Raw genomic sequence first — 14866 nt, 5'->3', positions numbered from 1 at the left:
TAACAACAAGATATCAGAATAGACAGAAAATCCGCGCGGAAAATAAAGAAAAAGAATTGCCCACTCAATCTTTAAATACAGCTTCTATGCCCAAAGTATATGAAGTCATAAAAAATGACGACGTACGTAAAATAGTTACATTGCAAAGATACGTTATGTTTATTTAAACATGGCAGAAAAATTACTGCAAGATACGATATTGGTGATTTATATACCAATGGAATCCTAGACTTAGGTCTATTTTTCCAAAGGCTTGAACTGCAAGCCGATATATATAAAATCAACCAAATCAAAGTGGCACCGTAAGAAAATATCTTCGAATATATTTCGATAGATAATTTCAAATTAATGAGCAACAAAATATTGAAAAAATTAAGAGTAGCGCTACTCAACCCGGTGACCATTATAGATAAACAAAAAGATAAAGAAGCCATTCTGTCTAATTTCCATAACGATCCCATACAAGGAGGTCATACTGGAATATCGAAAACTTTAGCAAAAATAAAAAGACATTATTTTTGGAAGAATATGACACGTGATACCACTGAGTATATACGAAAATGTCAAAATTGCCAGAAGCCAAAATAACCAAACATAGTAAGACCCCACTAACAATAACAGACACACCCATAAATGCTTTCGACAAAGTGGTAGTGGACACTATTGGTCCACTACCAAAATCAGAAAATGGCAATGAGTATGCAGTCACCTTAATATGTGACTTAACTAAGTATTTAGTTGCCATACCTGTTCCAAATAAGAACGCTAATACTGTCGCTAAAGCAATATTTGAATCTTTCATTCTGAAGTACGGTCCAATGAAGACGTTCATTACGGACATGGGAACAGAATATAAAAATTCAATTATAGACAAATTGTGCAAATATTTAAATATTAAAAATATTACATCTACAGCACACCACCACCAAACAGTTGGAACAATAGAAAGAAGTCATAGAACTTTTAACGAATACATACGATCTTACATATCGGTTGATAAAACTGATTGGGACGTATGGCTACAATATTTCGTCTTTTGTTTCAACACGACCCCCTCAATGGCACATAATTATTGTCCATATGAATTAGTATTTGGTAAAACAAGTAATTTGCCAGAACAATTTAATAGCATAGATAGCATAGAAGCAATATATAATATAGACGATTATGCTAAAGAAAGTAAATATAGATTAGAAGTAGCATATAAAAGGGCTAGGATACTGATAGAAAAGCATAAGAATAAAAATAAAATACTTTATGATCAGAAAGTAAACAATATAGATATATCAGTAGGAGATAAAGTATTATTAAGAAATGAAACAGGTCATAAGCTAGACTATAAATATACTGGTCCGTATAAAGTAACGGAAATAGGAGATAGAAATAATGTTGTAATAGTTAATGAGAAACACAAAAAACAGATAGTTCATAAAGATAGACTAAAACTTTTTATTTCTTAATGACACCTAGTATGGCCATGCATAAATAAATATATAGATATATATATAAACACTTTTGATCATTTCATTTTTTTTTATCATTATTAACAAACAAAAAAAAAAAAATAAAACTAAAAAAAAATATTTAAATAGATAATAAAAATTAAAATAACTTCATAATATTACGTTATTTTTCAAAAGGAGGGAGATGTAGTATGCTCACATATTGAATGCACACTGTACACAGTGTTATGCATTAATAACCAATGCCCTAAACATATTTTAAGTGCAAATGTAACTTGAGTAACACGCGCAGCCAAAGTGCTGGGTCGGCATGTTTACATACATCGCGCGCTGGCCTGTTACTATGTAAGCATAATACCCTCTCCCTCGTAGCGACGTAATCGCCGCTACTCCTATACATAAATATACATAAGCAAATATACATATGTAACATATAAGGAGTAATAAAGGAATCAAACAGTTCATGGTCATCTCCGGTAGTAATATTTTGAAAGCCAGGTATAGTTAGAATGTGCTATGTAACTATTAAAGACGCATTCCCATGCCTATCATAGATGGCATATTATGTCGTTTGTCAAAGGCGGAGTATATTACAAGTCTCGACCTTAAAGACGCTTTTTGGCAAGTGCCTTTGGACGAAAAGTCATGCGATAAGACAGCGTTTGCTGTACCTGGCCGGCCTTTATACGAGTTTAACGTGATGCCCTTTGGCCTAACGAACTCGCCCCATACAATGTCTAGACTAATGGACAAAATAGTGCCAGCAGACTTGCGTACGGAAGTCTTTATATATCTTGATGACTTACTTATCGTGTCAGATACTTTTGAAAGGCATCTGACAGTACTTCAGAAAATAGCAGCGCAGTTGGAACGCGCTAAATTGACCATAAACGTAGAAAAGAGTAAATTTTGTAGGAAGGAAGTACATTACCTAGGCCACGTTATTGGCAATGGAACAATAAGCACGGATCCAGAGAAGATCGCAGCAGTTAAAGATTTCCCAGTCCCACGATCCCTAAAGCAAGTTAGGCGATTTCTAGGAATGACGGGGTGGTACCATAAATTCATTAAAAATTATGCTGCAATAGCTTCACCTATTTCAGATACTCTTAGGCAAAAGCGGTACTTTGTATGGACACTTGAAGCTCAAGCTGCTTTTGAGGAGCTAAAAAAGCAAATGTGCTCGGCGCCTTTGCTACATAGCTCGAATTTTGCTGAGCCATTTTATTTGCATTGCGATGCAAGTCAAGCAAGAGTAGGTGCCGTCCTCATGCAAAAAGACTCTGCCAATGAGGACATACCCATTGCATTTATGTCTCGTAAACTCAATAATTGTTAACAAAAATATAACAAAAAGAGTGCTTGGCAGCAGTTTTAGCCGTGAAAAAATTTAGAGCAAACATTGAAGGTCAGAAATTTACTATAATTACTGACCATGCCTCGCTCAAGTGGCTAATGAAACAGACCGATTCGAGTAGTCGCTTGGCTAGGTGGGCACTTAAACTTCAAAGTTTCGCCTATGACTTCGAACACAGAAAAGGCACAGAAAATATAGTGCCTGATGCCTTATCACGCGTGACAAATAGGCCATTAAAGCCAGCTATGGGTAACACTGGACAGTCGTTACGCTTTTTTCAACGACTGTATGTCGACTTCTTAGGCCCATATCCGCGTAGCCGTTCAGGACACATAGGTATTTTTGTGGTAATGGATCACCTTACCAAGTTCCTTTTTTTTAAAACAGGTAAAACAATTTACAGCCGACGCCATAACCAAATATCTAGAGCAGAACTTATTTCATTGTTTTGGTGTACAAGAAAGTGTTGTTTCCGACAACGGTGTCCAGTTTAAGTCAGTTGCATTCAATATAATGCTGGACAAATACAATGTTAAACATGCGTATACGGCGTTATATTCCCCTCAAGCAAATGCTTCAGAGCGGGTCAACCGATCAGTCCTATCTGCTATAAAAGCATATGTAGATCCCGACCAAAAAAACTGGGATGTGCTTTTAAGCAGTATTTGCTGCGCCATGCGCTCAAAAGTGCATTCAGCAATTAATACCAGTCCTTATCGATTAGCTTTCGGCCAGCATATGGTCACCAATGCTGCAACTTATAGGTTGCTAAGAGACGTCAATATGCTGGAGGATCGCAACGTTCAATTTGAACGCGAAAACACTTTTGACATACTTCGCAAAAAAGCAAAAGAGTGTATGCAACTTCAGCGCATACGAAATGAAAAATCTTATAATTTGCGCACGCGTGACGTTACGTTTAATGCTGGTCAAGAAGTATACAGGCGGAACTTCTCCCAAAGTAATTTTGTAAAGGGATACTCTGCCAAGTTAGCACCAGCCTTTCTTAAAGCCCGAATCGAGAAAAAAGTCGGCAATTGTTATTATGAGATAGAAGATCCCCAAGGGAGATATGTAGGCAAATATCATGCAAAAGATCTCAAACAGTAGCTTAAACCGTCTTCTTGTGCCAGCGTGCATCCCACTTGTGCGAAATTACCACCAAGTGTGATTTCAGTGGGGGGGAAAGTTTATGTAGTGCGCTGTCACGAAGAAAAAAAAAAAAATTTCTTTTAGACCAAGGCAAGAGTCGAGCGCAGCTCCCAATTTATTAGGTATATACATACAAGGAAATGTAAATATATAAAAGCTTTCATGCTTTTAAAGAGATGAGCTTTTAAGCTTGCGCATCGCTGAGCTTCGTTCTATCCGTCACTCGCGCACGAACTGCACTTAAGAGAAAGGTTCACGTGCAGTGACCCCGACAAAGAATGCTCGCGAAATTTTTCGAAGATGCGCTTGACTTTGGCGCTAAGCAGGCGTTACTTTGGTCTGTTGCTAGGCAGAGCCAGCGAAAGAAAAAGCTCTTGCCTAGAAGAAAGTAAGAACGTATTAGGTGGACAGATCAGTATTTAATTGGAGTTAGTAAAAGAGTAAAACAGTGACTTACTCAAAATTTTATAAAAAACAAAAAAATATAATTTACACCAACGCTCAAGTACTATCGCTAAAGAATATACGGTTCGTTAAAGTAAACGCGAGTGAAGCCGTAAAAATGTTATAGACCTTGGCCTGTAGCAGCCATACAACAATAGAAACAACGCCCGCAGATCTTCAAGTGCAGCATTTCAAAAGTACAACTATAACCGACTCACCTAACCCAGCCTTCACCCCGAACCAGCGCCGCAGGCAGATCAAAATGAACAATTAAATAATTTATTCGCCAACCGAAGCGAAAACTGTGTAACCAATAAGCTATAAAAAACCAGAAAAAAAATTAAACTCCATAAGGCAAACGGCCAATAATCAAAGAAGAAAAAAATTAATAAATTTTTTTAAGAAAAATAAAACTGTAACAACTCTAATATCCTAGTTCTAATTAATTATAGTCCTTAATAATTAAAAAAAAAAAAAAATTTATTTGATTTTGGCTAAGCTAATTATTAAATTTCCTTTCTTTTTAGCATGCATAGATAGCCATATATAGATATAGGATTATTATAAATTTTTCCACAGCTAGATAACATCCATCCTCGCATCGCTGAGCTCAACGACCGCCAGGAGGAAATCAAAGAAAATGCTGTAAGTTAATTCAAAAAAATTAATAACTTAATCTAAGGCCTTAAGCCTATACCTTATCCCGAATACAATATCTATCTATGCGTGTGTGCAAAGCCATACCTTTATAATATTTACAACAGAACACATGCCTCTCTTTTTAAATTCATAAATTTTTGTCCGTACTTAATAATGTTAAGTTTTACTAAATTTTATAAAAGCCAAAAACAAAATTTACACTTAGTTTAACATATTTTTAGAATATTTTTTTTTGTTAAAAATGAAATTATTAAATTTAAGTGTGAAATCTAAACCCATGAATTAATTGTCTAATTATTGTTGGAGTCATGTTGTCCGCGGATGGTCAATTTTCAGGGTAGATTGAGTTGTGAATAGTTGTATATGTCCGTTTGCGTTGCCCAAGTCCGATTAAGTAAAGCACGCGAAATTTTAATAAGATATTAATTACAAGTCAGAGTAAGCGTCTCAGTGGCATTAAATTTGTTCCCACCCCATATTGCCGACAACTTTTGAGCTGGAGCCAGCGCGAATTATGTAAGTTGGGCTTACACTTTGAGCTTCTAAACCATTATCACTTTTGGGAACTCTTGCCACTCGATTTGAGTGTCGGATTAGAACTGAACTCAATTGTACATAGTTGATTCTTATATCTAGTTTTCTTTACAATATTGAAAGTATAGAACCAATCTCCGTTGGTCCACTCTTGCTTATCTTTACATTATTTGTGGATGTCATGTTTATGCTGTTTGTGGATATCATATTACTTTGGTAAAATCTTGAATATGTTTACGTTATCTGCATATATTATTATTTATGTGAGACTTAAACTGCACTTGAGAAACTAATTATAGAACTGTAGATTGAAAGCCTAGTTTCTTTGTTATGGTTGCCGGTATTGGGGAAGGGGTAAGTGTAAGTGGTAACTGATGTATAACTCGCGTGCGCCTTTGACCGACGCAACCCAGAACAGCTCGCAAGACTAGTAGGTTGTATGCATGCTCAATACTGCCCAAGCTCTGCAACGCGCAGATGTTAAAGTTCACGGTGTCCGAAAAACATGGTAGTTTTACAGCTGACGACGATTCAATGCGATCCAAACTCAAGATCTCAGTGACATTTTATTTTTTTTTTTAACTTTGCTGTTTTTATTGAATCTTCTCTTAAATTGAGACTAACAGAGCAGGACCCTATATTCAAGGCTGAGAGAGGACCGAGCGTTGATAAGCCAGTGGAGGCTATAAACTTTTAGTTTTAGTTGCGTTCTCTTGGCTACGATGTGCCTACCAGAGAACGGCAATTGTGGCACTTTTTAAGCACAATGGTGGCACACACAAAAATCAAGTGCGAGACCATACGCGCACAATGACAACTCGGGAAAAAATACGCACACGGACACAGCAAAAAAAAAAAAAAGCGCAAAACACCCAGAGAGATCCGAGAAAGGTCCGTTGTGTTTTTACCCACAACGAAGCAAGCGCAAAAGAAATGTGCGCGAGGTCGATCGGCTGGCATATAAGCATAAGCAAGAAACAATATCGCTTGCTGTCTCGCTCTGTCTGCATTGGAAGCGACGACGAAGCGATAGCAGGTAGCGAAACAGAAGCACGCAGAAAACATACAAAAAATATGTTGACCTTTTTCTTGTGTTTTGCTTCGGGAAAGAAATGCCTGCGCACAAAATGCTGCTCAAATCATTTTTTCTACGCACAAGTAACATTGTGGTCTGATCCACAATTTCGCTTGTGTGTGGCAGTACTACCATGGTGTACGCGTTGTGTTTTTCGTGGTGCGTGCACTCTTGCCGTTCTCTGGTGCCTACGCCATGTGAGTCTTCGTTTGCTTGCGGAAGTGCGGAATTGTTTACTGTGAGCGGTGGACAATGTTGCCTGTTTAGGGTAAACGTCAAGTTTTGCTTTTTGTTTCGTTTACGCAATTTATCGAGAGACTTTCGGCACTGATCAAATTTCGAGGTTTATTTTTGTAATTGCGAAGTCTATTAAGTCAAGCAGTTATTTGGGTCTGTTGGCCAGTATGTTGTTCTACCGGGGGAACCGGGGGAAACGTGGTCGAGTTTGTTGCTGGCTTTTATAATTACATTATAGTGCTGCTTCCTTTTGGAGTCACAAGGCGCGATCCCCAGTGTGTGTGCTTTGCATTGTAGTCTCCTGCTGCTATGAAATTATCTCCTAGTGAGTCGAAGAACTGCATGAACTCTCCTTCAGTTATGGAGAAGCGAGGGGGGCAATATACTGCGGCTAGAGTAAGTTGTTTACCACTATCCCGTTTTATTCTTATTGTTGTGGCTTGTAAATAATTTTCTGCGAGCTCCTTGTAACGGTGATGCTTGATACGGTTTCTGATCAGGGATGGTTTGTTGCATAGAGTGTGTAGCCTCTTAAATTGAAGTTATAATTGTTGGTCAGATGTGTTTCTGACCATAGCATGACGTCAATGTGTTTGTCGAGCAGGAATTGAGATAACCTCAAGTTTAATTCTGTTGAAACGCCATTAGCATTCCACGTGGATATAACGTAAGAAGCCATGATTTATTTGGACTGGGAATTGATACTAACATTTGTATCAGAAATTCTGATTACGCATTAAAATCATGCATAGTTTTCCGCATGAAGGACATGAACTCCCTAATGCTTTTTTGCAGGCTAGAGAACAGTGCCTCAAGGTTATTTTGTTGGTGTTCAATAGGCTGGTAATGGTTTGCCATATTTATTTCAGAGTTAGGTGCTTTTGGGTGCAATGTATTTGGCGCAGTGGGGTGCAATCCTGATTTCAAAGCGCCTGCAAATGTCACATTTTTCCTTATTGAGGATCGGGAGTCAAGCGACGATCTGGTTGCCGACGAGAAGAAAACGTCTGGGTGTGATTTAGATGGTGTAAGCCGTACATTTGCGGAGCGCGGCGTGGTGACTCGCTGGTGGATTCGACTTTTTAACTCCTTATATATTGGGCAACCTCTGTAGTTAGCTGTGTGATTACCACCGCAGTTGCTGCACCTTTTGGTACTAGAGTCGTCTTTGCTTGCTAGGCAACCTCAGTAGTTAGCTGTGTGGAGTGTGCAGTATGACCGTGTGTGGCCATATTCTTGACAATTCATACATTGTACAGGGCCGTTGCGTTTATGCGGTTCTTCTACAGTGATTCTGCGATGCAGTAGAAACTGAAGTTTGTATCTATATACACTTCGTTTTTTTAAAGAGTATTGTTGTCTGGCTCCAGCTCTACCTTGAAGAGCGGTTGAGGCTTCTTATCCTTGCTTAAGATGTTGAAGACTGTTTTAGCGTTAAAGCCTTTATCATGTAGAGCCTGTGTTGTTTCTGCAGGTGTTACATCTAATTCTATGCAGATTCTGATTACGCATTAAATCTTGCATAGTTGTTCGCATGAAGGACATGAACTCCATAATGCTTTGTTGCAGGCTAGAGAACAGTGCCTCAAGGTTATTTTGTTGGTGTTCCACAGGCTGATAATGGTTTGCCATATTTATCTCAGAGTTAGATGCTTTTGGGTGCAATGTATTTGGCGTAGTTGGCTCCAATCCTGATTTTAAAGCGCCTGCATTTCACATTTTTCCTTATTGAGGATCCGGAGTCAAGCGACGATCTGGTTGCCGACGAGAAGAAGACGTCTGGGTGTGATTTAGATGGTGTAAGCCGTACATTTGCGGAGCGCGGCGTGGTGACTCGCTGGAGATTCGACTTTTTAACTCCTTATATATTGGGCAACCTCTGTAGTTAGCTGTGTGATTACCACCGCAGTTGCTGCACCTTTTGGTAGTAGAGTCGTCTTTGCTTGCTAGGCAGTGTGCTGAGTCGTGAAGCTGTCCACAAACTACGCACACCGGGCGGAGTGGGCAGTATGACCGTGTGTGCATATTCTTGACAATTCATACATTGTACAGGGCCGTTGCGTTTATGTGGTTCTTCTACAGTGATTCTGCGATGCAGTAGAAACTGAAGTTGTATATAGGTTGCACTTCGTTTTTTTTAAGAGTATTGTTGTCTGGCTCCAGCTCCACCTTGAAGAGCGGTTGGGGCTTCTTATCCTTGTTTAAGATGTTGAAGACTGTTTTGGCGTTAAAGCCTTTATCATGTAGAGCCTGAGTTATTTCTGCAGGTGTTACATCTAATTCTATGCCCTTTAAGACCACTTGTAAGCCCTTACTGCTTTTTAATTGATACGTGTAAAAAATTCATTTTAGTGTCGTTTAGATGCTTGGATGATATTTTAAAGCTTTCTTCTGACTTCGTTTGAACTTTTTGTGGCCACGAATATTACCCCGTACAAGGGAAATTATGTGGAAGTTGTTCTTGCCCAATGAGCTCCTTAATTTTGCTGCACAAAGGGCCAATTGGAACTTTTCTCCGCGTTATATATATCGAGGTGGCTTTGCTTTCTTTAAACGCCTCTCGGGCTGCAGATCATCTTGAGTTGTCTGCTAGAATTAATCTATTGGTGGTGTTAAAGTTTTTTCGCTGAAGCGCTTTCATATTGCCTGCGGGTCATTTTTCGCCTCTTGGCATTTAGGGGGCTTAGCTTCCTTTTAATTTGAATGTAGCGATCCATTCCAGTCTGCACGAGCGGGGCATCGCTTGCGTTGTTGGTCAAGGAGTTGGTTTTGGTTGCTTTTGTTTTGATTGTTGATTCATACGGGGCTTTTCTTGCCGTTGATGATACATAGGGAGCGAGTGTTGCCAACGATGGGCTTGAAAGGGCGGGCGATACCGTTGTTGTAGTTGTTGTAGTTGATGTTGCGGTAGTCAGAGAGACTGTTGTGCTATAGTCACCATAGGTGAGAGCATGTCTCGGCCTATTGCATGCCAGCTTTTGCTTGTTTGATGTTTGCTCAATGCACTCGCTCCTCTAAGACGGTAGAGCTGGAGAGCAAGAACGAGCTCGATCACTTGTTAAGTACGCGTTGTTTCGCTAAAGCGAAAGCCGGCGTTCGTCTGGCTTGCGCTGTCTTTGCTTACGAATGTCGTTATGATTCATCTTTTTAATTTTTTGATATATTTTATTTATTTATAATTATTAATTAATGAATTAATTAATTAATAATCAATAAATTAAATATTTAGTGCGTTTTCATCGCACTTAGCGTCTTTTCGCGTTTTACACTAATTATACACTCTCACTTCACTCTAAACTTGTGGGGTTTATATTTTTTTCCGGAGTTCTATAAAAACACATCTGCACGACGATTGCTATATAAACAGAAAAGCAACAATAAAATAATTTTACCTACTTTAATGTGCACTCCTTCATCGTGAATATCACTAATAATATCCTAGGTAAACGCATCAATTAAATATATCAGAGATAACAAAAACACAACAATAACACAGTAAAAGCTAAGTACGCATCTTATGCATTGATATTACGTTTTTCATTTTTTTTAGCCATCTACAAATATTTTTATGCCTGTTAAACATAAATAATTTAGAGTGAAAAGAAAAATGGTGTTAGGGTCGCGAATGAATGACATTTTCCCCGCGACACGGATTCTGCTCAGGTCTCAAATATAACGGGAACACTATCAACGGCGTTACTTCGCACTCTTATCTGGGTGTCCACTTAGACTGTAAACTGATATGGAGGCCCCCATAACGCCAGTAAAGACTAAGTGGCTTGAAAAGCTAAAGAAGCTCGACTGTCTCCTTGCTTCCAACAGGCTGCAGATGGATACAAAAGCACTGCTTTTAACGCTAACTTTGACTTAAGCCATCCAAGTTTGGAGTACAGCCTCAAAGAACCAGCTTAACAGACTGCGTGCATCCCTTGAAACGTCAGCAACCATGCAATTTAGAGCGACATTCGATGAGTTCTGATCGGTGATCAGATCAACCACCACAGCAACCGATGCGGACAATCTTATAGCTCACCCCAACTCATTATCTAGCAATCTGGTCAACCCATATACTTTATGGGGCCTGCCATGCCTCCTTCTCCCTGTTACACACATTTGCACAACTTCATGATACCCATGTGAGTCATATGCACAGAAAACAGCTAGAATCCGATCGTTTTATAATTTAAGATATCACCAAGATCATGAGAAAGCGTTTTTTGAATCTTTTCACATTTTTTCGTGAAGTATTTTCGTGAAATATTGTACACCTTTAATGGTTTTTTCCTATTTGCGGGGGAGGGAAAGGAAATAAAAATAATAAAATAAAAGCGATTTGGTTTGGGTATATATACAAAATTTACCAACAACAACAAGAGCTAGAGCAACCAAATTTGGTATGTAGGTCCTCCTATATCCAGGACACTACGCTTTTATTTTTATTTTTTAATTTCCTCCCCCCTCCCCAGCAAATCGAAAAAAACGATATTAGGTCGTAAAGAAATCTGAAATAAATCACAATGTCATGTCCTAGTCATGCTTTCGACCGATTGTGCAAATTTCAGAACGATCAGCACGTGTGACGCGCCATACAAACGTCGCTGCCGACGCAGCGGTCAACGTCGTCGCTGAGGCCCAGCTCGCTCGCATGAACAAGGCGGTGATGAATTATCACGCGAATGCTGAGCGTGAACAGAAGAAGGAGCAGGAGCGCATTGAACGTACGCGACGAGGAGAGAGGAGCCGGACAGTGTTTATGTGATTGCGCAATGAAGCTAGCCACGTGGCGGCTGATGGTTATGCTGAGCACTGGCGAAAGTCCGAAAGCACGGGGTGTGAGTGAAACTGTTTGGGTGTGTGAGCGCGCACGAATTCATCAATTTGGCATCACTATGTATAAAGTATCTCTTGTCATGCTTATATTGAGTAGAACTAAGAGCTAGCTCATATGATCGTGGACTACAGTTGTACAATGTCTAATGATGTGGGTAAGCGCTCAACATGCACATACATCACACTAGATGAAAATATTGGCATAATGGAACAAATATAATAATATAGGGCGTAACAAATCATGTTATAATTTATCATGATATGATTATGTGCCCTGCGTGAAGGTACAGAACGTGAGTGAGATAATACAAGCACAAATAAGAGAACCTCTCCCTCATCACACAAAATAACACGTGGGGTACGCAGAGATATTAATGATAGTGCATAAGTCAAGTGGGAACGCTATTGATTGCAAAGGTCAGCAAGGCGCTCAGACAACAGACAAAAGGAGGGACTCCATTAGTGAAAATCTGTAAGAAGTGGTAAATATGTGCGCTAGTAAAATATTATACACACGATCAGATCTGAGAAGTCAATCTGATACGGACCACCTTAGTGTCTTTGAACTTTATCCTTTGTGGAGAGATTTATTTATGTAGTTAGGCACCGTATATATATTTCTCTGGTTTCGATGTTGCTTTTATAAACAATTGAACATTTTTGCTATGAGAAAAAACGTATATAGTGTTAATGAAGAGCATAATTGATAGCTAATGTAAGTTAAGCGGGCGGTCTCTAGCAAACGGGATGAGTGCCTAGGCCGATACATGGATAGGCACTTGCTGTTGGATTGTTCGGCGAGACTAGCACTAGTAAGCGACGTATAATATATTCTATGAGATCATCGTCGTGAAGCGAGCCTGTACAGGCTAGTAAAGTGCGCAAAAGCTTCGAGTATAGCATGTCCTTTTATCCGACTACTCACACAAAATGTCATGAAGCATACGAACAACATTAAACTATAATAAATGTATTCCTATCGCATAGGATTGGATTCTTGATTATAACAATATAACAGGTACGATGAGTATTATTGTATTAATAAGACGATACCCATAATATCACATATGTAAAATACAGAATACAGTACTAAAAGTCGATAATTTACATCTCAAAAATAATCTGTTTTAACTATAATTATTCAATCGGTTACAATTACGATTAAGAAGTACAGTTCAGAGAATAGCGTATAAGATTAACACACGCATGGAGACAATAAAATTAAGTTTCATTAAATATATGCATGCAAATTCATACATACGCATATATATATGTATGTAAATACTATTTTAATTTAATTACCTGCTATATTCTTCATATTTTTAAAATTTTTTCAGGATAGTAAAGTTAGTTTTTGAAAAAATAAAAATGGGGCCTGCGAAAAAATCTCACACAATCATGCAAGCCATCAATGAAAATACGTTTTCGGACTATGGTCTACACCCGACCGCTTTTTGTGGAAATTAACCATTCTTATAGCTTTTAACGAATAAGTATGGATGCAGCCTTGTTTGCAACCCAAATATATAAAAATGGTACAGTAAAATACTACTTGAGAACAGATGGGTCGATTTGGTTCAATTTTTTTCAGTTGTTATTTAACCACTGGTAAATGTTACAACACAATATAATTTTTGGGAAACGTTCCGTCACATATGAAAAAAAAATATTTTTTTTTAATAAAACCGACATAAAAAGAAATAGTAGTATAAGTCATTTTGTAAACACTCCTATTTTCATACCAGCATAGGCGAACGAACATTTAGAGCATTGAGCTTAAAAGTAAATCAGCGCTCTGATTAGAACGTCACTCAAACAAAAGCTAAAGTGCAGTGACCCCAGTAAAGAAACCGCGTAAAAAAAATCATACAATGATGCCGTTTAGCGCCGGCGTTAAGCAGGCGCTACCTACGTCTGTTGCTAGACAGCTCTCGCCTGGGAGAAATCCAAAAAGAATTTAGTTGGGCAGATCACTACCCAATTCCAGTTAGAAAAAGTCAGTCGCATTGCGCAAGTGCATCGGAGAAATTTTATAATCAAAAACAGTAACCAATTCTAAATAGAAAAATTCAGTCATAAAGCGCAAGTGCACCAAAGACTTATTTTGACCCGTAAAAGTAAACGCGTGTGATGAGATCTAAAGTGCTAGAGAAACATTTGTAGTCACTGCCGTTCTCGCTTTCGCTGAGCGAACGCATGAACCAAGTTAGGAAGCAATTCCAGCTCGGCTGTGGGCTGAAAATTGATTAAAGCCACTCGGCACTTCAACAACAACCAGTACTCAAACCGTCAGCAATCTGCCATAACCGCAACTACCATAGCAGCAGCACCCACAAATGCCGACACTACCAAAAACTACAACCAACCCAACATACACCCAGTGGCAGCGCAGCAGGCAAAACGGAAATGTATAATGGTTTTAATTATAACCCACTTTTGATAATTTAACTAGTCTCTCCAAAAATTTGAAATCGTAAATGTATAAGTTATAAAGCCACCAAAGTCCAAAAGGCGAGCGGCAAACAAGAAAGATAAAATACATTATAAATTACAATAAATATAACCTCATAGTTCTAATTAATTCTAGTTCAATCTAGATTAAATAAAAAAAGTTTAATGTTAAGCTAATTAGCTTAAATTAACTTATAAATTTTTTTACGGGCATGCATGTATAGTTATGCTTGTTTATATACATACATAGATCTATATCTATGTGCATTAAAAGTTTTTCGACAGCTAGCTAACGTCTATTCTCGCATCGCTGAGATCAACGACGGCAAGGAGGAATTTCATACACACATCCACAAGTATTAGCAAATACTCGTATGCAAAGAAATAGAAGGGATGTCTTCAGACATCCTCAAAACAAGGGCAAAGAAAATGTGCGCACACGCAAATGGATCGCAGCATATAAGCATAGCGAGAAAAAACTCGCTTGCTGTCGTACCACTGTCGACTGGTACCGCGCAGACGCAACAGCATGTAGCGTAAGAGACGTCGCCGCATTTAGAAGTAAAATTGCAATGACCTTTTGTGTTCTTCACATTCATTTTCGACCTTTTTGAATACCCAAGCAAAAGGCATTGAAGGCCTTATGAAAAATTGTCGGGCCAC

Source organism: Drosophila busckii, chromosome 2R (assembly GCF_011750605.1).
Source record: "Drosophila busckii strain San Diego stock center, stock number 13000-0081.31 chromosome 2R, ASM1175060v1, whole genome shotgun sequence".
Taxonomy (NCBI): domain Eukaryota; kingdom Metazoa; phylum Arthropoda; class Insecta; order Diptera; family Drosophilidae; genus Drosophila; species Drosophila busckii.
The sequence above is the reverse complement of the archived record's forward strand: the minus strand, read 5'-3'. Positions refer to the sequence as shown.